Below are 22924 nucleotides of genomic sequence, written 5' to 3'. Positions count from 1 at the left end.
CTACAATACTACTTTACACCAGTCAGAATGGCCAAAATTAATAAGACAGGAAACAGTAAAAGATGATGAGAATTTTGAGAAGGAGGAGTCTTCTTATATCATCCATGGGAATGCTAGCTGATACAGCCACTCTAGAAAACAGTGTGAATTTTCCTCAAGAAGTTAAAAGTAGAGCTACCCTATGGCCCAGCAATTGTACTACTGGGTATTTACCGTAATGATACAGATGTAATGGAACAAAGGGGCACATGTACCCCAATATTCATAGCAGCAAAGTCCACAATAGTCAACTAGTCAACTGTGGAAAGAGATGAGATGTCCTTCAACAGATGAATGGATAAAGAAGATGCATTTTATATATATATATAAAACACATCATACACACACACACACACACACACACACACACACACACTGGAATATTACTCAGCCGCCAGAAAGGATGTATACCTTCCATTTACATTGACATTGATAGAACTGGAAGATATTACGCTAAGTGAAATAAACCAATCAGAGAAAGACAATCATATGGTTTCACTGACATGCAGAATATAAGGAATAATGCAGAGCACCATAAAGGAAGGAGGAGAAACTGAATGGGTAGAAATCAGAGAGGGACACAATCCATGAGAGACTTAACTCTGGGAAACAAACTGGGGGCTGTTGAAAGGGAAGTCGGTGAAGTATGGGGTAACTTGATGATGGGCATTAATGAGTGCATGTGATGTGTTGAGCTCTGGGTGTTACAATCAACTGATGAATTATTGAAAACTGAAAACTACATGTGAAACTTATGATGTACTATATGTTGGCATAATAAATTTAAATAAAAATATATTTTAATTCAAAAATAAAAAGTAGAAAAAGACTCCAAAAAAGTGGAAATATAGTCCCTACCCTTAAGAAACTTATATTGTAACATGAGGGGTAAAGCATAGCTGTATCAAAAAGTAGAAAATGTTGTCATAATTAATATACAAATAAAGTATCTTGGGAAGTCAGAGTAGAGGATGATTATTTATGGCTGGCACAGTGGTGAGAATTGATTGATGAGATCAGAGAAGACTTTTTAGAAGATTGGCATTTGAGCTGGCTTTCTCCAAGGAAAAATATGTTTTTGCCATATGTGGGCAATATGGAGAGATTATAGGCAGAGAATAAAACCAGGAAAAGCACCAGAAAAATGAAGCAATGTTCAGAGCACACAGAACAGGCTGTGTAGCTTGAGCCATGGCTATGTGTGTGTGGGGGGGGCTGGGGGGGGGGGGCAACAGAGCATGCACAGGTGGATTGCAGCCAGAGTTCTCCTCTGAGCACAAAGCACTTTGGCTTTGAACCCACTACCCATGCTGAAAATCCCTGGGGCTGGTTCTTCTACTTGGCTATATCTGCATTCTTGGACTTCGTTTCTCTACTATTGTCTGCTTTGATCCACCTGCTCAGAAAGTGCACAACTGAGATCCACCTGTCCTGGGTCTTGATCTTGTTTCCCACCAATAACAAGCAATGTGAGCTCGCAAGCCTCTCAGTGCCTTCCTTGCTCTGCTTTTTTATGTGTAACATGTGAAGTCAGAACTGATCATTTGTAAAGTTCCATTTAAGTACTTAAAAAGTTCTCAGATTTCATCTGATTCTTCTGTCCTGTTATTCTCTCAACTAGGTCTCTACTTGCACTCAATCTAATCTGCATCCTGCCCACTTTTCACCACAGCCCATTGTTGTTGCTGTAGAGGTCCAATAAATAACACTCCATGTCCTCCTCCTATGTTTGGAATCAATTGATCACCAAGACATAGAGACAGATAATTAAACCATAAGTTTTAGATCTGTAAGCCTAATTGGCTTGCTAATCCCACATCGCTCTGTTAGTCAGACTTACTCCTCATCATAAGTAGTGCCAAGCACCTTCTGTCTCTAACACAGGAGAGAGTCTATTTTATTAGTTTTTCTTTGGTATGAGCAGGTTAGAATGCAGGTGTCCTGTGGGCAGGTTGGTTCTGGATAAAAAAGGGAAATCAACAAAAAACAAAAAAGGCTGAACTGGGCATACTCGGTACTATCTCTTCAACCCACTCGCTAATCAATGTCACAGAGAGATGCAGGTGGTTGGATAGAGGCCAGGAATAGTTCTTTGCTGAGTGATGCTGAAACTTCAAAAGGTGCCGCCTCACCTTGAGGGCTTGTGAAAACACAGATTGCTGGTTCACCACCCCTGGCATTTGGTATTCAGTATGTCTGGGTGGAGCTCACAATTTGTCCTTCTAACAAGTTCCCAGGTGATGCTGCTGCTGCTGCTCCAAGGACCTCACACTGAAGACTAAAGCTCCAGCTGAAGCCCTTCGATGAGTAAAGATGAGGCGAGGGAAACAGGTGCACTTTGACATTTCCCTCATGTAATGAAACATTTAGATTAAAATACTATCGTTAATCCTTTCACAGTGGGGAAATCATAGTGAATCATTTCACAATGAATATGTATATTAATGCACCACAATGTACACTTTATATATCTTATATATCTTATCTTATATATATTATAATTTTATGCCAATTATACATCAATAAAGCTGAAATAAAAAATACAATACTTCAGTTATCTGTGTCTTTAGTTTCTTTATTCTGTTACCTGATTGTAGATCATAAGTAAGGACTATATTTTCTGCAGTCCCCAGGGCATCCAGGTAGGGGCCAGGCACATAATGAGCATTTAATAAATTCATGTCTAATTGAATTGAGCCTTAGAAGTTTCTATGGTGCAGAAAATTATCCTTCCATTCAGGCTAGCACTGTGTTACTCCTTTAAAACTACCTTCTGGGATATTTCCTTGACAAATAGCATTTCTCTGAGCCATACAGAAGTGTATCTAGAACTATAAATCGTACTCAGCATCTAGACCTGTACCCGGATACTTCTAGTTTTGCCTTTGTGTGGCTATGCTTGAGTTCTGGTGACTGTTCCATCAGACTGGACTCTTGCTCAGGGCAAGGAGTAGGTTCTCTCCTTCCTCTAGACCCAACAGTAATAACAGTGTTATTTATTCAAAAAACAGAATGGAGAATCCAGGCCTAGGGAAGAAGAATGTCTGATGCAATCTCCCCAGGTCCTGCTCCATCTATTCTGATGGGATTCGAGGAGGGGGCAGAAATAGTGAAATTGATAGAAGGCCCAACCTGCTCTATCTGATTCCAGGGAATCCCTAAAAATGAGACAGGCTGCAGCATGGGCACAACAGGCATCTTTTTTGATGCAGCCAGAATTTTACAGTTGGAATAGCAGGCACAGAGTTTTTCTACTTTACTTGTGTAAGGGACTAGCCCTGGGAGGGAAGGATAGAAGGTACATTCTTACTTGTGGAATTTCTCATCTTCCTAACAGTGAGTCTGTGGCTCCAGGGAAGCCTGCTAGAGTCAGGATTACGCATATATTCACATACTCCATTAGATAATTTTTAAGAGACTGGTGAAAAAACCTTGCGACAACATCAAAGATTCTTTGGAGAGAGAGAATTTATACCCCAAATGGGAAGAAAAATGGACTGATATAGGTAGATTAGTCTATGGATATAGATTGAGGTGTCATTACTCTGGAAGGGAAGGTATGAGTAGAAACTGAGAGTCCATCCTAATTTTCAGTTGTTTAAGGCATCATATATCCATGGGGTCCTGTTATTATCCCCACAGAATGACAAGCATGAAGACTGTCTATGTATGAGCTATCATGGCGGTATCTCTGACATTTACCTCAAGTTGTCTAGCTAGGCAAACAACAAACTTTAGAGACAATCAGAACTAGAATTTAACAACCGCAAAGGTATGTTACTGAAACTTAATTTTTCTTCTAAGATTATCCTTATTTCTAAAGAGAAGCAAATTGAGACTAATTCATGGGAAAAGCAAGTGCATTTCAACAAAGTTGACCTAATTATTTACATAAGTTCAGCAATAGTAGTTGATCTTACAGATTCTTCCAAACTTCCTTTGCTGGAACTTTTCAGAGGGAATATCTAGATTGAACTTTTAGTAACCTCTTGAGGCCAGAAACCAAAGCCAAAAACCTGCTACCAGGCTTGCCTGCAATACCTGTAGATTTGAGTGAAGTCCTCTTCTTGAAGTTCCCCAAATATACTGAGTTTCCTGCACTTACCAGAAAGTGACATTCTTTACTCACCTGGTAAGGCTGCTGGGAGCTCTGTAAGCAAGGGATCTGGCCAGCATTTCCAAGGGGCTTTATTCACTCAGTAAGGTCAACCTGAGTTCCTTAACACTGTCTGGTCATATCTGAGTCTATTCAGGTCTCTCTTAAATATGAGATTCCAGTCAGAGCCAATGTTTTCAATGGTGTCCTGTTCAAGGAGAACAGATTCTTATCAAACTGCATGAACAACAGCAATTGCCATGAAATAAAGAATCCTCACAGTTTCTTAAAACTGGAGGGTTCAGATAGAGAGAAAAGTTAAATGTTTCAATTTTTCACAAAGGAATTTTTTATCCTGTTTCTATAAGCCATAGATATCTTAATAAAAATTTCCTTAAATCAGGAAGAGCCAACAGTAGAGAACCAGTAATGTTTCAAATAAGAGTCCTAAAAACTATGATCATCTTGCTCCATGCCTTCAGCGCCATGTTACTAATTTATATTGTTTGAATGCAGCTTTTCCATTAGTTCCAGAAATTATTATCCAGTTTAGTTTTATGATTTTAAAGATATCAAAATCCTGTCCTTTCCATGAATCTCCTTGAAAAGGAAACATATTTTGCAAGAGCATCATATTAAAAACTATAAACAACAAAAGACTAAAAAAATGGAGATGGTTTAAGATCTGATGAAAATTCGCTATAATGCAGTTAATGAGGAAATCTAGTTCTTTCTGACACACAGTATTTCAATAATGAGAATGTCAAGTAATGACCCTGTAACAGGACATATTAACACTTCAGGAATTCCATATATTTTTAGTGTTACAACATGTACCATAGAGTACAACCTAAAGAGGCTTATTATCATTGTGTTTGATAATACTTTCCATGTAATTTAACATACCAAACAAACAAGTCTAAACAATCAAAAAGTTTTCATTTAGAATTTGAATCTTGAGAAATTTGTTAAAATCCTCAGAAAGTTGTAAAGCACATGCTTAAATAGGATTACAGATCATTAAAAACTTAATATTTAATTATCTATTTAATCAAGCTGTCAGTAAGAGATTCTACAAGAGGTAATATAGTGTTAGCAAAACTTAGTTCCTTTAATACTGAGAAATTTTAGTTCTCTTAAGTAATCAAAAACTTGATAAGACAAAACACTTCAACTTTGGTTTTCTGGGCATATAAGGAAAAGAAAGCAAAACCCCTTTCTTTACAATTTCTTATCTAGAGCAGACCAACAATCCAAGAAAACTTTGTCTTCTAACAGAGAAAAGAAGAAGTTCAATATTATACCATTGTGGGGCTTACCATGGTGGGCAACACTTCCCCTGGTGGGACTGAAGTGCCTGCCAGGTTTTCTCCTGGTCACTCTCTTACCTCTGTGTAACCTCGCCCATCACTTTGCTAATGGAGAGACGCTCCTTCAGCTCTCCTTAACACCTGACTGGATCTGCCTGCAAGAAAAGAGGGTGGACGGCAGGCAGAGGGTAGGAGGAGAGAGGAGACAAATGTCCTTCCTTTCACTGGGTTCTGAGCCCTGCCCTACTCTTGAGATTCTGAAAGGTGAAGGAGGTGTGAAGTCAGATGTAGAAATGACTAGAAATGGGGCAAATGGTAGGATGCAGCAGGGAGGAAAGATGGAGGTAATGGGAAGGTGGAGCCCGCTGGGAGGTGGGGATATCTGGGGAGGTGGTCCAGGAGGGGAGGGAGGCAGGTTGGGTGGGGTGGAGGGTTGTCCAGGAGGGAGAGGACAGAAGGGGAGGTAAGATGGAGAGGGGGTCAGAGGGATGGGCGAGGGAGGGGAGGTGGTGGTAAGGGAGAGGCGCCAGGATTGAGCAGTGCCAGATGGAAACTCAGAGATGGTCAGAGTGGCCAGTTGTCTGGAAGGCAGACTGGAGGAGGATCCCACTGGGAGGAGGGGAGACAGACAGAAGTTGAGATTTGCAATCAAAGAGGAAGTTCAACTGGATCTATAATGTTATATTTTCTAAAAAAAAAAAAAAATCCAGATCTAATAAAATATTCACACTTACAATTTCTGGATATATGATTCTTTTCTCTTTTTTTCAAATTTACATAAAGAGTAAGTAACTCATATGATGTAAAAAAATAAAAGCAAGTAAAGGTTATTATGGAAATGCAAACTATAAATGGGCAAGAGGCCTGATGGAGCAGGAGGGGGAGTGGAGTGGAACTGAGCTGGCCAAGTCTGAGATAGTTTCCTCAGGTTTGGGCACTTGGGGGTCTGAGGCTGAGAAAGACGGGGTTTCTGTTTCAGAGACAGTAGGACAGGAAGGGTGTTGGGGAGAAGCTCACCAGAGAGGCTCGGAATGGAATTGGGTCACTTTCCACCAGTAGACTGCTGCTGGTGGAAGCTTTCCATGTCTTGCATTTCAACAATTATTAGATAAATATGTTAATCTCAACTACAGTGATAAAACTGAGGCTCAGAGAAGCTGTGTGAAGGGCCCAAGATAACATTTATTAAGAGGCAAAGTCAGAATTTGAACTCAGGTCTTTGACTCCCAAGCTCTTGCTCTTTCTACCATACCACTGGACAGAGGGTCTTATTCTTTTATGTGTCTGCCTCAGCTGTAGGCCTGGGGGTGGGGAGTGAGATAGGAGGTGGCAGGTAGGTGCTTAAGGGTGTGTGTTGTGTGAAGGAATGAATGATCTCTGCAGGGCTTACTTCAACACTGTGGGCCACTGTCCTATAAACCCTGGGGGCAGGAAAGCAGATAGAACAGAGGAGCTCCAATGAGGGCCTAGAAATTGGAAATAGGAGTCCTGTGGGTTTCCCTGCTTTCCCCTGGACATTCTAGACCTCTAGACTCTAGACGATTGGGCTCTGGGTCCATAGGAGGGAGGAATAGAATGGTGTGTATGTGTGCACAGGCGTGTCTGAAGAGTGTATGAGACTGAGAAAGTCTGGGTGTGAGGCCTGTCTGTAAATGCAGACAGTCTGTAAATGTGAGAGTTTGTGAGGATGTGTCTTTGTGTTAAATTCATGTGAGAATGTTTATGACAATGGGTGTGTATATGTATGTATTTGAGGGTATCTGTGTGTATGTATGAGTGTGAGCATCTGTGTGTGTGTGTCTGCATGGGTACAGGTGTGTGTGTGCACGTGTATATGTATGTGTGCTGTCCCCAGGGAGCCTGAAGACTCATAGTTGAAGATATTTTTCATTTGATTTGTGGAAATTTCTAGCAGGTCTGAGGCTGTGGAAGGGGTGGAGAGAGGGGGGAGGCTAGAAGAGAGAGGATGTCAGTGCTGGGGAGTATAGGGAGCCTGAGCAAGGGGTGCCTCTGCCCTGCCAGGCACAGGGGGAGGGCATCAGCGTCCCGGGTCTGAGGCTGGGTGCAGACTGGGGCCTGAGGCCTGCACTCAGGGCTGCATGGGAAGAGCTCAGAGGCCCTGCTCTGACCAGGGAGGGCCATAAAGACGGGGGGCCAGGGTGAGAAGGAGGCCAGAAAGTGGGGGTTCAGGCCTGCTCTCTCCCGGCCCCCACCCGCAGGATCTGGGGATGAGGGCACCAGACTGCAGGTCCTAACTCTAGGCTCCCCTCATTCTGCCTGAGGGCCTCAGGGTCCCCAGAAGTCCTTGTGTGCCACCTTCTGAGGCTGGGATGACCTGAATCACAATACAACGTTCTGTTTTAGTGAGTACTACCCAGACAGGTCCAGAACAAGTCCTTGTCTCTTGGAGGCCTCTGATGAGGCCATGTATGCATCCTTACTGAATTTCACAGAAGCTAAGGATTTTATACCCTTTGTGCAGGGAAGTTCTAACTGAGTCTAACTCGATCCCCTTGTTTCAGTTTGTCCCCAATAAGCCCAGATTGAGTTTGTGAAGTAGAGTCCAACACTCCCAGACTCAAGCATGAAACTAGCTTCTTCTGGATAAGGAAGTGGGTCCGAGTGTAGGGACCTTGAGAGGATGTGGGGTAAAGCCTGGTGGGGCACAGTCGGGTCAGACCTTTCCTGGGCAGGAGGGTGGTGATCAGCAGGGCAGATCCAGAGCAGGGAGCTCAGAGACCACCAGCTTTCCCTGTTTCCCGTGTCTCCACAGCCAGTGCCAGAGAACAACACAGAGGCTGTGGTGGGAGGGACCCGATTAGAGCAGGGAAAGTGCTTCCCTGTGTGCAGCTTCCAGAAGCCTCTGGACACACAGGGCACAGAGCAAATGAGGGATGGAGAGAAGCTCCTCTGGCAGCTCAGGAGGGAGGAGCAGAGGGCAGGGCTGGGGGAGTCTGAGGAGCAGAGGGTGTGGGTGCCGAGGCCGGGTGTGCACAGCAGGCGTGTGCGGCCCGCGGGTCTGTGCTGCGGGGTTCACAGTCCTTGTGCCCAGTTCTGTGTGTGAGCAGGTATCACCCGGGGCAGGGGTGGCTGTGACATCAGGTTATCGGAGCCCAGGGCTGCGAGCTGCCTTCCCACCGGGCCTACAGGGTGTGCTTTGCTTTTAGGAGCAGCTGTGGGCGCCCAGGGAAGACCCCTGGGTTGGGAATGGAGCCCGCGTGGGCTCCAGGGCTGGCTCTAGTGACCAGCGGGGCCCCTGGAGGCATCACCTCTGGGAGCTGCGCTGCCACCTGCTGTCCAAGCATAAAGGAAAAGCCAGGTGGCCCTTGTGTGCCAGCAGCCCCAGGGCTGGGGCCAGGAAGGGAAGGGGCTGCCGCGGGGGTCAGGGACGCCGGTGGGGAGGGCGGCAGGAGGGCTTCCCTGAACTCGGAACTGCCTGGGTTCTCGCTGGAGCCCCGACTCCCCAGGCTGGGCGGCCCCCCCTCTCTCAGCGCCCAGGGCCCAGGGCGGGCTGTGCGGGGAGCGCCCTTCTCTGCCGCCCTCTGCTGGCCGCGGAGCGCGTCGCAGGCCGCTGCGGAGAAGGTGCCCCTCAAGTCCCCAGGGCTGGGTCCCTCGCCCCTGGTGGAAATTGCATTTATGAGGAGAAGCAAACTTGACTGTTCCCCTGCATCTCCCGGATCCCGCCCTGGCCCCTGCTTCCCAGGGGCAGTCAGGAGCTCCTTAAGGCTGAGAAAGTCTTCCTGAGATTTCAACCCCTTTGTCATTGCCTAAGTTTTCATTTCTTCCTATTGGGGATGTGCTGTGAGGACAAAGGGCTGAGATCAAGATATTGAGGAATGAGACCAATTTCTGCGCGTCCTTGGGGTCCATCTAGAATTTCACCTTAAGAAGGTCATTGAAGGGTTGCAAGGAATGATGGCAGAGGTAGTGACATTCCTGGAGAACATGGGTCTGGAGCCGACCAGGCATGATGAGTCTGGGCTTCTGTGCATTTGCCCCTGAGCTCAGCCCATCAGCCTCAGCAGGGAACAGATGGGCAGGAGCCAGGAGGCAGGAGGCAGGGATGCTGGAGGAGATGGCAGATGGACAGATGCTGACAGGACTCCTTATCTCTAGCTCTGGAAGCCCCTCCCCCACCATGCTGCCCTGGGCCCTCCCCTCTAGTGCTGTCTTTGGACCTTTCTTTGGGAGACACCAAGGAGGCCAAGTTACATTGGGTGTGCAGGGGGGAGAGGAGGGAAGGGAACCCAGATAAATGAGGGAGGAGGAAGGTTTGGGATGCCTGGGATTTGAGCTGGGGTCCCCTGATCCCTGGGGCACGGCAGGCTTGGCAGGGACACTGTGCTGGGCACACATACTGAGGTGCTGGGGGTGAGGGATTGGGGGTGGGATGGGAAGGGATATTAAAAGGGATTGAGTTCCACTGATTTGGGGCTTATTGTGGGAGACCTGGTGCAATAGGAGCCAAAGACTTTATGAAGAGCTTCCTATGTACACAGAGGGGTTACAGGTGCCATGCTAGGATAAAAGAGGGACACACATATTTCTGTTCCCATTTCCTTATTTGGAGACCTCACACATCTCCTTGGTTTCTCCAGGTGTGACTGTCTGTGGTGCAAGGAGCTGCTGGGTTGTTCCTGCCCAGGGTGCAGAGCCAGAGCTCCCAGGTTTTCTGTTCTGCACACCCCGGCACCCCTCTGCCAAAGCACTTCCAGTGGTGTCTTGCCTCTCCTCACGTCTCTAATATACTCCAGATATATAGATACCTGGTCAAGGGGAGCTGAAATGCCCTCCCAGTATTTCCTGTGGATCTCAGTGGATGGACTGGGAAAGGTCAGATCAAACCTTAAGGTGGGAGGAGAACTGCATTCGGAGTCGTGGAGAATGTTCTGAGAGGAGCAGGATGTTGCAGTAGGATTCCAACCTGCATCCTAATCCACCGGCCATCTACCTGCCACACAAATGGCTTCCAGGCACAGTTCCTCTGTGCTCTATGTGCCAGCCCACCCCTGCATGTAGGGGGCAGTTGTGGGGGGGGCAGGCCGAGAAGGAGGATATGGCTATAGGGACAGGGACAGAAAGGACCAGGATATTCATGCCCAGACCAACAGATGAGACCAATACCACGGAGCTGGTCCCAGGACCTGGTGGGTCCTATAGACCCAGACACAGAATCACCAGAGACAGACAGTGGACTGTGGGACAGAGACACAAGGGGATAGAGCCAGACACAGGAGAAAGGAAAGAGAGGAGCCTCCATGGACCAGAGCAGAAGATCATGACAGACACAGAAATACCCCGAGGCCAGAGATAACAGAGACAGACATGGACTCCCTGTCTTTCCCTGTGTGTGTTGATGGCATGTTGGTCTGTCTGAGCAAGGTCTGTTCCTTTGTGGGACTCCTTGTGGTCACCTGCGAATGGGTCTCAGTTGGATTTTGTGTTTTATTTGTGATGGAAGAAAGCATGTGTGCAGGTGTGCAAGGGTCTGTGTGTGCGCACATGTGTCCGCAGGGGGAGAACAGTCTGCAGAGCCCTGGCTGCCCCCGCATCACCTTCTGCTCTCCCTCCACTGGGTAGATCTGCCCCCGCTGAGGGCCTGACAAGGGGGCAAACAGCACAGTGGCAAAGTGCTCTGCCCACAGAGACCAGCACCGGGTAAACCTGTGCAGACGCTCCCTGCAGGGGAGGAACCCGGACATAGGCCTCAGGGCCCCAGACCCACACCCAGTCCTTCAGGCACAGGCTGTTCACCAGAGCAGGTGCACTCACTCATACACACACACACACACTCTCAGGCACCCACAGGCCTGCCCCACACAGAAGGACACACACTGGTCATGACCCCCTTTCCCCACCCCTCCTCTGAGCTCTGTGGCCCTGCCTTCCATCACCTCCAAATGCCGGTCAGGGTTTGGGCAGATGGGGCTGTGGGTGCTAACTGGGACATGGGAGCCGATCATCAGACACTTGCTCTTTATGCCTTCATAAGTTGTGTGTGTGTGTGTGCCCCCCAACTCCTTTCCCTGTCCTGCCACCCTACCCTCTCTCTGGGGCTGACTCTACCTCCCCATCTGAGCACTGCCCCTGCCCCTGGGTCCCTCCATGTACCTCAGTCCCATGTCTCCTCCGCAGTCTCTCTCCCTGCCCCCTGCTTCCATCCTTCCCCTGGACTTTATCATTCCTCCCCATGCCTGTCCCGCCCTGGCACCCTAGACGCTGCAACCTGGTTCCTCCCTGATACCACCCTTCTGTTCCGTCTACACCCTCCCAGGCTCTGACCTCTGCTGCTGCCACCCACCTCGTAGGCTCCTCTCTGATATCGCTGTGTTTCTGCCCTGGTTCTGTCTTCCACTGTCCCTTCTTTGCTGGGGTGCAGGTATGCTCCCTGGGCATTTCTCCTGCCCCTTCCATGAGGGCTCTCCAGCTCCCCCAGAGTTCCAGAGTGGCCTGTCCTCTCCCCCTCCTCCCCATTCTGAAGCTGCAGGCATGGCCTGGCTCTGCCAAGACTTCCCTGGTGGTGGGTGGAGGTGGGGAAGTAGGAGGTCTGGGGCTGAGTTTGAATCCCCGCACTGTTCCTCTCCAGGTAGCCTCCTCATCTGGACTTACTCACCTGGAACAGGTGTGGAATACCTGTCAGGGCTGCAGGAAATTTCTCCAGGGGCTGTAGGGTCTGTAGAGAGCATCAGCGCTGTGGTGGGCATGCCACAGGCCAGCACACAGTGTGCGCTCAGTAAACGTGAGCTCTTAGTATCCGCCCTTCCTCACTCTGCTCCCCGGGCCCTTAGCCTGGAGGCAAAACATGTTTAGAAGAGAGAAGAGTGAGAATAAGACCATGTAAGCCCAAACTGATGGCCTCTCAGGAAATCCATGGGGTTCAGCCTAACAAAATCTCTAAGCTCTGAACACAGGAATTGCCGCTGAGTGTGGGCAAGAAGGGAGGATGGGGTTTGGATTGAACCACAGGACACAGGAAACCATGGGAATGAGCATGTCACATGCAGGGAGGAAGGAGTCATGCCCCCAGTCCACCCTGTATCCATCCTGTGGTGGCCACACTGGCCCCCTGTCCCTGTGCTCATGGGCCTGTGTGTGCTGGGAGCTGCCCTGGTCTGGGGTCCAGCTCCCCCAGTCCTCTCCCCTCCACACAGGACCTGGACTCCTGGAGCCTCAGACCCACATCCTCCCTCCCCTCCCTGCATGGCAGGTGCAAACACATGCACACACACGCACACAGGCACACAGAGGTGCCCTGGGATTTATAAAGGAAAGTACTACCCCCTGGAGATGGGTTCCCTCCAGCTGCTGCTGCCTTGACCCTGAACCTCACAGGGCAGGGGAGGCTCAGAATGCTGCCCCTGCTTGCCTCTCTGTCTCATCCCCCTCCTTTCTCCTGAGGAGCAGAAACAGTGAGTCCCACACTCCTCCCTCTCTGTGTGCTGGGCACCCAGGCGAGACCCAGAGGGAGGATCAGGGGCCCTGCCCTGGGGGAGCTCCCTGCCAGCTGAGAAGAGGAGGCTGACAGCCAGGGCAGAGAGGCACAGGGCTCTGGGTGCTCCCTCAGCAAGTGTGTGTGTGAGCAGAGTGGGTCAAGGGCAAGTGGATCAGGACCCATGACTCTAATGATGGGAGCCTGGCAATGAGCAAAGGAGGGAAGATGGAGGAAGATAGCGAAGTCTAGAAAGTGTCCAAGGAGACAAGGAGAATGATGCTCAGTTAGTAGCAAGGGGCAGGAACATGGAGAAGAGAGGGTCAGAGAAGTCAGAGCTCTCAGGAAGTGCATGATCTTGGGGGAGGGGGAGTGAGCCTGGGAGACACTTGAGGAGGGAGTGTGTGTGTGTGTGTGTGTGTGTGTGTGTGTGTGTGTGCTGGGGAGTGTGTGTGAGGGAGGCAGAGGGATGGAGGAGGATGGTGGTTTGCTGGATGCAGGGTCACTAGATAATATGTGCCTTGGCTGTAGCTCCACAGTGACCCTGGGCTGGGCGGGCAGGACGCTGGGAGCAAGGCTGACTCCCTGGGCTTGCTGTGTCCTCCTGGGCTGTCAGGATGAAGAACCTGGACCGCACTGGCTCGGGAGCCATGCCTGGGGGGACACAGTAGCTGGAACTGCACGGGGGCGGGGGAAGCAGCTCCTGGAGGTCAGGAGACCAAAAGAGGGAGAGGGAGACAGGGATGGGGTGGGGAGGGTCATGGGAAGCCTGAAGGCTTTGAGACCTTTCTCCGGGCTCTCCCCTTCACCGCCCCTTCCATGTACAGAATTCTGTTTGAAATTCAAAGACTTTCCATGAATGTTGAGGTTCAGCCTCTCACGTGCAGAGCTAAGCTATTCCTGCCCCACTTCCCAGCTGCGGCCTCAACCTGTCAAAACTCTCCTGGGCAGCACATGCTGAAAGGGCCCCAGAGGCAGGTCTGTTCCCCTCTGAGGAGTCCCTTGTCCCCTCCACACCTGGGCCCCAGGCCTGGCTGCTTCCCAGGGCAGAATCTGCAGGAGGGGGCTCCACATGAATTCATGGGAGTCTCTGCTCTGTCCTCTCCTGCTGGGACTTGAGAGGAGTTACTTACCCTCTCTGTGCCTTAGTTTCATTATCTATAAAATAGCAGCAGTAACACCTGCTTCTGTAGCTGGTTATAGAGGAGATAATGAGAGTCACGCAAAGGAACTGCTCAGTTTTAAAGACTCACACACCTGAGAGCCTTAGGCACTTTACACCACCCTCATCCTCATCTTTGATGACATCTCAGTTCTTCTCTGTAGACCTGCTGAGCCACCAGCCTCCTGTCTCCCAAGCCCTGTGCACCCCCAGCCTCTGATTCTGGCATCTTCTTCCCTCTGATCTTGCTTAGTATTCTACATCTCTGCTTCCATCCTCCTTTCCAGAGTGCCTCAGTACTGGAGGATCTGGCCATATTCTATGAATTCATATGCTTTTTTTTCTTTTTTCTCTTTAACTGGGGTTTCTTATGTATCTCTCTTCTCAGATGCCAGAGAACAGGGCCCTGTGCTCTCCTCCCTCAGGATGCTTTTCTTGCTCCTGGGTTGGGTTCACAGGTTGAGGCCAAGGAATGGACACAGAGAGGTGCAGAGAGGTGGAGATCCACCAGGACAGGGAGGCCCTGGGGTCAGGCCTGCAACCTGGCCTGCATGTGGGCAGATGAGGGAAGACCCTCCAGGCTGTGTCATGCTTCCTCAGAATGTTTGCCATGACTGGGGGAGGGAAATTGTCATCTCCCTTCTCGACCTAAGAGTTAGAGGGAAATTACTTTTCTAATGTTTAGAACGACTGTGTTTTGTTCCCTGACGTGGGCCATATCATTTGGAGGTCCATCCCACACCCAAAGAAAGAGCAGTCAAGTGAGGTCTTTCCTTTTTGCTTTGGATGGGATGAGTGTGTCTGCCTGTGTGTTTCTCCGGTTCTAACATTTACCAAACATAGTTCTAATAAAGTCCTTTCCAAAATGTCTTCTAATTTTTATTGCAAAAAAATTAAGTCCATTTTTCTAGCGGAGGCAGTTTCTACAGTCCAGGATCTGGTTCAATGATTTCATAAAAGATATGTCGCTGGGGGATGAGGAGAGTCATGGGCAGAACTTGGAGAAGATGTGATTATCCACCTCCTGGCTTGAATTTCCCGAAAGCCCAGGATGCTCTGAACTTTGTTACACTTCAAAGTGTCCACGGGACTGAGATTAAGCTCATAGCTTTTGCTCCCAGGTCTTTCTGCAGGACTTCTCTGGAAGGTTCCGTCTGTACCCTCCCTCCTGCTGCTACAGAGACTCCCTGGGCTCCAGCTGTAACCACACAGCTGGCCTCTGGGACCTTCACATGTGGCTGACAGAGCCGGGGGCGGGGAGAACAATTCTCCTTTAGGTTGCTTGGGTCAATGTTCTCAGGGTCTCCCCTGGCCCTGAGAGGACCTGGGAGAGCTGGTCTCTGCAGAGTCCTGAGAAAGCCTGGGTAAGAGGTGGGGGCCAGCTTGCCATGCTGTCTTAGGTCCTCACGTACTTGTCTGGGTGCTTCATCCCTGGTCCCTTATAACCTAGATTCAAGCAGGTAGACTGGACTCAAGGTCGCTAGTCTGTGTTTCAGTTTCTCCTTTTGTGGGTTTCATATGTGTATTTGTGGGGCCCTTTAGTGAGGAGCTGCTTGACGGCATGAATGGTGACAGCTCAGAAGGTGTCTACACTGCTGACCCCAAAATGATGGACAGTCACTAGTACGTTATTTTGTTCCCACCGTGTGTGGTGCCTCTTTAGCTCTCAATGCAGACACCTTCCCAGACCTTCAGATCTTCCCCCTTCCTCCATGGGATCCCTAACCAGGCTATCCCAGCACCTTCTCCAGAACTCGTTAGCATCCCTGCCTGCCTCAATTTCTCTTTCTCTTTGGCCCCCATGCCCCAGCACTGGGTGTGCCAGGCTGCATGAACTCTGAGACATTAGGGCTGAGCTCGGCCTCCTTTGATGGTGGCATCACCGGCGGGGGGGCGGGGGGAGGGCAGGGGAGGCCGTGTCCATATCCACATAGGGCCCCTGGGACCCCCAGGTGGGCACAGGAGGGAGCCTGAGGCAGCCTTGGCAGCAGCCTGGCCCTGTCAGCTCTCTGGGCCCATCCAGCAGCAGCAGCTCCTGAGAGGGGCCCGGGCTCAGCAGGAGCCAGGAGGGAGGGCACAGGCTCCTGGAGCCACTCTGCAGCCCCCTCCCTGGCCTGGCTCCCCCTCCTGCTGCACACCTGCCTCCTTCTCTCTCCCTGTCTGCTCCCTCACCTCCTCCCTGCAGCCCTGGCTTCTTCCTTCCATCGTGGCCTCCTTCACCTTCACCTCTGTCAGCAGATATGTCTGTCTCAGGGCCTAACTCCAGATGTTCTGTGGTCTGAGGTTTCCCAGGACTGGGTCTGCCCTCAGCTTCTCCCTCTGGCTGACCCCTGCCTGTGTCCCTCCCTCAGGGTCTGGGGGTCTCTCTTCCCCTCACATCTGTGTGAGTCTCACCCTGGGAGCCTGTCAGTGTCTCCCCCTGCATGTCCTGCTGTCTGTCTCCTGTGCTGCCTCACCCATCCCTTGTCTCTCTCTGCCTTCCCTTCCAGGGCTTTCCCTGCTTCTCTCATCTCTGTGTCTCTCAGCCTTTCCCCCTGTCCCTCACTCACTCCCCTGTCTCTTCCCCTCTTCTCTTCCCCCTCTCAGGGTTCAGATACTTCCTGTGTCATTGCCTGGGTGGGCTCCACCTTCCAGGTCCCCCCATCTATCCTCCTACTCCGGGGAGACATATGATCCCATCTCTGCATCCTCTGCATTCCCCCAACCTAGGCCAGTTATTTTCCTTTCCAGGTTTTTAAAAATTCATTGTAGTGTGGTCCACTTAATAGGAGGATGTATCATGCAGGACACTTAGGAGCAAGATGACATGGCCAGGGCCACCATCTCTCGTGGGGTATTGCATGTGAAGAAAAAGCCAGGGTGAATCTGGGGTGGAAGAGGGATGGGGGCACTGTGGCTGCTTCTCCCCACTCCAGGAAGCTCCTGTGTTCCCTGGATCCCCCCTTTCATACTGCCACCTAGGATTCCATCTCTGTCCTGTCTCTGGCCCTAGTGGCTCCTTAGTTTGCTCTCCTTGACTTGTTTTATTCTGACAGATTCTCGGGTAAGAGGATGTTTGGGTGTATCTTGCAAGAAGTTACTACGGCCGAGTTCAAAAAGTGTGTTGCCTGTGTTCTTCTCTAGGATTTTGATGGAATCTTGTCTCACATTTAGATCTTTCATCCATTTTGAGTTTATCTTTGTGTATGGTGAAAGGGAGTGGTCTAGTTTCATTCTTCTGCATGTGGATGTCCAATTTTCCCAGCACCATTTATTGAAGAGACTGTCTTTCTTCCAATGGATAGTCTTTCCTCCTTTATCGAATATTAGTTGCCCATAAAGTTCAGGGTCCACTTCTGGATTCTCTATTCTGTTCCACTGATCTATGTGTCTGTTTTTGTGCCAGTACCACACTGTCTTGATGACCACAGCTTTGTAGTACAACCTGAAATCTGGCATTGTGATGCCCCCAGATATGGTTTTCTTTTTTAAAATTCCCCTGGCTATTCGGGGTCTTTTCTGATTCCACACAAATCTTAAAATAATTTGTTCTAACTCTCTGAAGAAAGTCCATGGTATTTTGATAGGGATTGCATTAAACGTGTATATTGCCCTGGGTAACATTGACATTTTCACAATATTAATTCAGAGGAAGACATAGACAAGGCCAACATGCACATGAGAAAATGCTCTGCATCACTTGCCATCAGGGAAATACAAATCAAAACCACAATGAGATACCACCTCACACCAGTGAGAATGGGGAAAATTAACAAGGCAGGAAACAACAAATGTTGGAGAGGATGCGGAGAAAAGGGAACCCTCTTACACTGTTGGTGGGAATGTGAACTGGTGCAGCCACTCTGGAAAACTGTGTGGAGGTTCCTCAAACAGTTAAAAATAGACCTGCCCTACGACCCAGCAATTGCACTGTTGGGGATTTACCCCAAAGATACAAATGCAATGAAACGCCGGGACACCTGCACCCCGATGTTTATAGCAGCAATGGCCACGATAGCCAAACTGTGGAAGGAGCCTCGGTGTCCAACGAAAGATGAATGGATAAAGAAGATGTGGTCTATGTATACAATGGAATATTGCTCAGCTATTAGAAATGACAAATACCCACCATTTGCTTCAACGTGGATGGAACTGGAGGGTATTATGCTGAGTGAAGTAAGCCAGTCGGAGAAGGACAAACATTATATGTTCTCATTCATTTGGGGAATATAAATAATAGTGAAAGGGAATATAAGGGAAGGGGGAAGAAATGTGTGGGAAATATCAGAAAGGGAGACAGAACGTAAAGACTCCTAACTCTGGGAAACGAACTAGGGGTGTTGGAAGGGGAGGAGGGCGGGGGGTGGGAGTGAATGGGTGACGGGCACTGGGGGTTATTCTGTATGTTAGTAAATTGAACACCAATAAAAAATAAATTAAAAAAAAAAGAGGATGTTTGGGACTTGAGTCCAAACATCCCACCTGCTGAAGGTGCTATGGTTGCCTTCCCTCCTTCTGCGCCTTCTCCAATCTACCTTTCCCCCTCTTCGGTTCCCCTCAGTCCTCTCCTCCCTTCCCCTAGAAAACTAAAGGACCATTTCCCCAGGAAGGGACAGTAGACAGTAGGAGGGGGAAAGGTGGAAGGAGGGGCAGCAAGGACCATCCAGGAGAAGGCTCCCAGATCCCTGGAAGAGCAGGGCAGTGGGTCCAGAGAGGATCGGGGTGAGGGCAGGGGCCGCTTATGTCCTCTCCACCCCTGCCCAGTGTCCAGGGGACCTCAGCACAACTGGGGGGACATGTGGGGGGGGGTCAAGTCTGAGAGGGAGGAAGGAGCGAGGAGCAGGAGAAACAAAGAGTGAAAACCTAGCAAACTCCCCTGAGAAACATCTCCTCCTCCTTTACTTCTGGAGGCTCCCTGGTGGTGGGAAGCAGTAAGGTGATGGTGGGAAGTGAGGGGAAGAGGAGAGGGTACCAGGGAGTGTCCTCCAATTTCCACTCTCCCTGCCACCAGCATGGAGCTCAGCAGGGCTGGGAGGGGAGTAGCTGGGAGATCAGGGGGAACCTGGGAGAAGCACTCTACCCTGGCAGGGATCCCACAGCCGTGTGACGGTGTGCCAGTGCCCCTGCTGCCCCAGAGCAGACCTCACGGTACCTTTCCTGCAGAGCTCACAGACATGCTGAGGGACCTGGCGCTGCAACTTCATGTGATCAAAAATATAAGCTGAGTTTCTCATCTTGCCACACACATGTTGCACCTTCTCTGCTATCCTACTATGTGCATCCACGGTCGACTTGCGTAGCAAAAGCTGCCACACCTGTCACATTTGAAGGGCCGTCTGTGGGTATTAGGGATCCCTGGGTGGCGCAGCGGTTTGGCGCCTGCCTTTGGCCCAGGGCGTGATCCTGGAGACCCGGGATCGAATCCCACATTGGGCTCCCGGTGCATGGAGCCTGCTTCTCCCTCTGCCTGTGTCTCTGCGCCTCTCTCTCTCTCTGTGACTATCATAAATAAATAAAAAAAAAAAAATGAAGGGCCGTCTGTGGAGCGCACTGTGGAGCATGGTGAGATTAAGTGGCAGGAAAAGCTCTCCCACACTGGGAGCAGCTTAGGAATTGTGCACTGTGCCTTCCTCTCCTTGGCTTGCAGCGCCGCTGGCACGCTGGGCACTGGCCGGCTCCTTGTCTGAGTGCCAAGCCTGTCAGTTCCAGGGGGACATTGTGGAAGGTCTTGCCATTCGTGTCCTAGGTGTGCTTCTCCTAGATGTGCTTTTCTGAGGCAGTTGCGGTCACCTCCCATCTGCCACCATGGCCCCTTGGCAGCTCCAGCACCCCCACCCACATCTCCCCCTTGCCCCAGCTGCTGGGGACACTCAGGAGGCTCAGGGGCACTGCAGTGGGCAACTCCATAGCCCCCAGGGGCCTCGGCCAGCCTGGCTCCTCTGTGGATGGCCTCTGCCTCCAGAGGCTATAACTGTTCTGGACTTCTTGGCACACCAGGCCCACCTATAGGTTGCCCTGCTCGTTGTCTTCTTCTCCCAGGCAGATGAGACCCAGGGCCATGTTGACCATTGAGGTTCTAACACAATGATTGTGGCCTGACTGCAGACATGGTGGCGGCAGAGACAGGGTCCTGGCCTAGGTAGCCAGCAGAAACACACGTGGAGGCTTCAAAGCCACTTTGTCCTTGGTGGAGGAGGCTGGGCTGAGGGCACAGTAGCAAGGGCAGCAGTGGTGATGGCAGACTCTTGGGTGCCAGCAGGAACTGAGAACAAGTCCACCTGGAGGGGCTGCACCTGGGGGCTGGGGTGTCGCTGGGGGCACTGGCAGATCCTGGAATGGACTCTGGGAGCAGACCTGGGAGACAAAGAAGGGGGATGGAGCTCAGCCCTTACCTGCAGGTGGCTCTGGGTGAGACCCCGTGGTGAGTGGAAGGAGATCATGAGGCAGCAGATCCCACTGAAATCCAGGCCAAGCACGGTTAGGTGGGGCCAGCAGCATGCAAGGGAACATGAGGAATATGGCCTCAGCCACAATGGGACCCTGGCAGGGCTCAGAGGGAGCCATGGGTAGGGAGCCCCCAGGGCCAAGGCTCCATGCCTCAACCCTGGCCTGCCAAGCTGGGCCAAGCCTAAAGCATAGCCCTATGGCCCCTAGGCTCCCTGTGTAAACCTGCTGTCCTCCAGGGAAGAAGGGGACCTGGACCAGTTCATTTCCTTACCTGGTAATTGTCTAGGGCCCTGGCCTGTCCCCCAGCCTCCTACCCTCTCCCCAGCAGGCAGTGAGTAACACAAGGAGAAGGGGAGGGGATTGTTCTGGGGACCAGATGCAGGATACACAGACCCTCCCCTGCACCTGCCCTTCTTTCCCTCAAGCAGAGGCACATTTGGGACAATCCCAGCTTGAAGCAGGAAGACCGCCTAGGACCCTGGGAACAGAAGCTGATCACACACCCAGCTGCCCCTCCCCTACTGTCCTGTCATCTCAGCCCTCCTGCCAATCCTGCCAGGCTCCTTTGCCTCTAGGAATCCTGGCTCTGTGGTCTAGGATGGGCCACTCACCCTCTCCCCAGCACAGTGCCTGGAACATAGGACCTGCCTCCTGGAGATATAGGGATCTGTAGGTTTCCTTAGGGGGAGTTCTTCCTGGGATCCGGGGCACTCTTTCTGCTCCCACTTCAATGCTCTGTGTTCATATAGTTAGTACAGATCCTGTCTCCTTAGGGACCTGCTGCCCTCCTTCTCTCCCTTCCCTCCACCTCCAGCCCAGGCTTTAAGGAACCTAATTGACGGTTTAGAGACATCTCAGCACTATCAAATTGAGGCAGTAGTGCCCCTTTTCCTTGAGACCCATGGCTTCTTGGATCTATCACCTGTGCATTCAGCCCTGGGTGCCTAGGTAGGTCCTACCTTCTCCATCTCTGACAAGTCTTGCTTCTGTTTGAAGACCAGTGTTCTGGGAAGGAGCGGCACTTTCCTTTGGTCACTGTTTCAGGGTCCTGGAAGACCTATGTTTTAAATGTCTACAGCAGGAAGATCTGTAGGCAGGGACTATATCTTTTTCTTACTTCTTCTAGCACAATGCTAAATGCACATTGAGTCAGAATATGGTATGAACACTGAGTGGACTGTCTCAGAACATTCCTTGTGGTGAAGTTGAAGCCTGCTCCCTTTTAATTCCTGAAACGATGGGAAATCAGGGTGAGGGGCCAGGATGGATGGAGATGGTAGATAAAACTGTGGGAGATGCTGGATGAGGCAGCCTGGGTATGAGAAGGTGTTTCTGTCCCTGTTTACAGGACTGCTGAGTGGGCTTTTCAGCTGGATCTGGGACTGGCCTCCATACACCACAGGGTGAACTCCACCAGGCTCTCCACACTCCCCTCTTGCCAGCCAGGACCTCCTCCATACCCAGGACCCTGAGAAGCTTGTTTCCTACTAAATTCACACCTTGCTGCCAGCAAAGTCTCCAGCAAAGTCCCATTTAAGCCCTCAGTCCACCTTTTCACCCAGACAGAGGCCATCTGGTCTTCCATTGCCCACCGGCTGCTTTCCTCCAGGATTCTGCTTAATCTACTTCCTTTACCCTTCCTGGCCCTTCCCCTGGGCACTTCTGTGGAGTGCCCCAACCTTCTGAGGGCCCCACCTCTCTGAGGGCTCCACCTCCTAAAAGCCTCAACTCCCTGAGGGCACCCTGTGAGCTCCATTCCAAGTGCTGACTCTTCTTGGACAAGCTCCTGTTTATAGAGTTGGCAAGAAAACTGAGGCAGAGCCAGAGACGAAGCTTGGGCTTGGAGCACTGCTGGCTGTGGAAGACCTTGGTGTTTCAGCAGAAGGTATTCCAGAGCCCTAGAGGTAGACTTTGGATTGCAGGATGCAGACCAGAGGCCTGATAAGTTTGGGAAGAGCAGGTAGGTTTACTGGGGTCAGAGGCATTTGGAGGCCTACGCTCTGTTCTCCAGACCAGATGGGTTCTCAGCTCTGATGAGGAAATTTTGATGCTTCTCCAGCATCTCCCCACCTGTTTGCCCTGCCCTCCTTCCTACCCTTTGCTCTCTGACATGGTGCACAACTTGCTTTCTTCATCTTTGTCTCTGCCAAAGGGCCCAGCACACAGTGTGCTTATACATGTTCCTTGAATGAATATCCTCTACCTGACTCTGCTGCCTCCTTCATGTTTTCCCTCACTCTCACACTGGAGATTTTGAAAGTCTCTGTATTACATCTTCTTAGGGAGGACATCAGTGTGGAGGACTTTGCAGACTAGCAGGCCTGGTTTGATACGATGGTCCCCCATCACCAGGGAGGATTTGAGGGGCTTCTTCCTCCAGGCTCCAGGAGCTAGACATCTATTTTTACAGCTGCTGAAGGTATCTCCCTACTTTTCTTAACTAATTTTAAAAAATTATGGTG

The sequence above is a fragment of the Canis lupus genome, chromosome 25 (assembly GCF_048164855.1).
Source record: "Canis lupus baileyi chromosome 25, mCanLup2.hap1, whole genome shotgun sequence".
NCBI classification, from domain to species: domain Eukaryota; kingdom Metazoa; phylum Chordata; class Mammalia; order Carnivora; family Canidae; genus Canis; species Canis lupus.
This window is presented reverse-complemented; position numbering follows the sequence as displayed.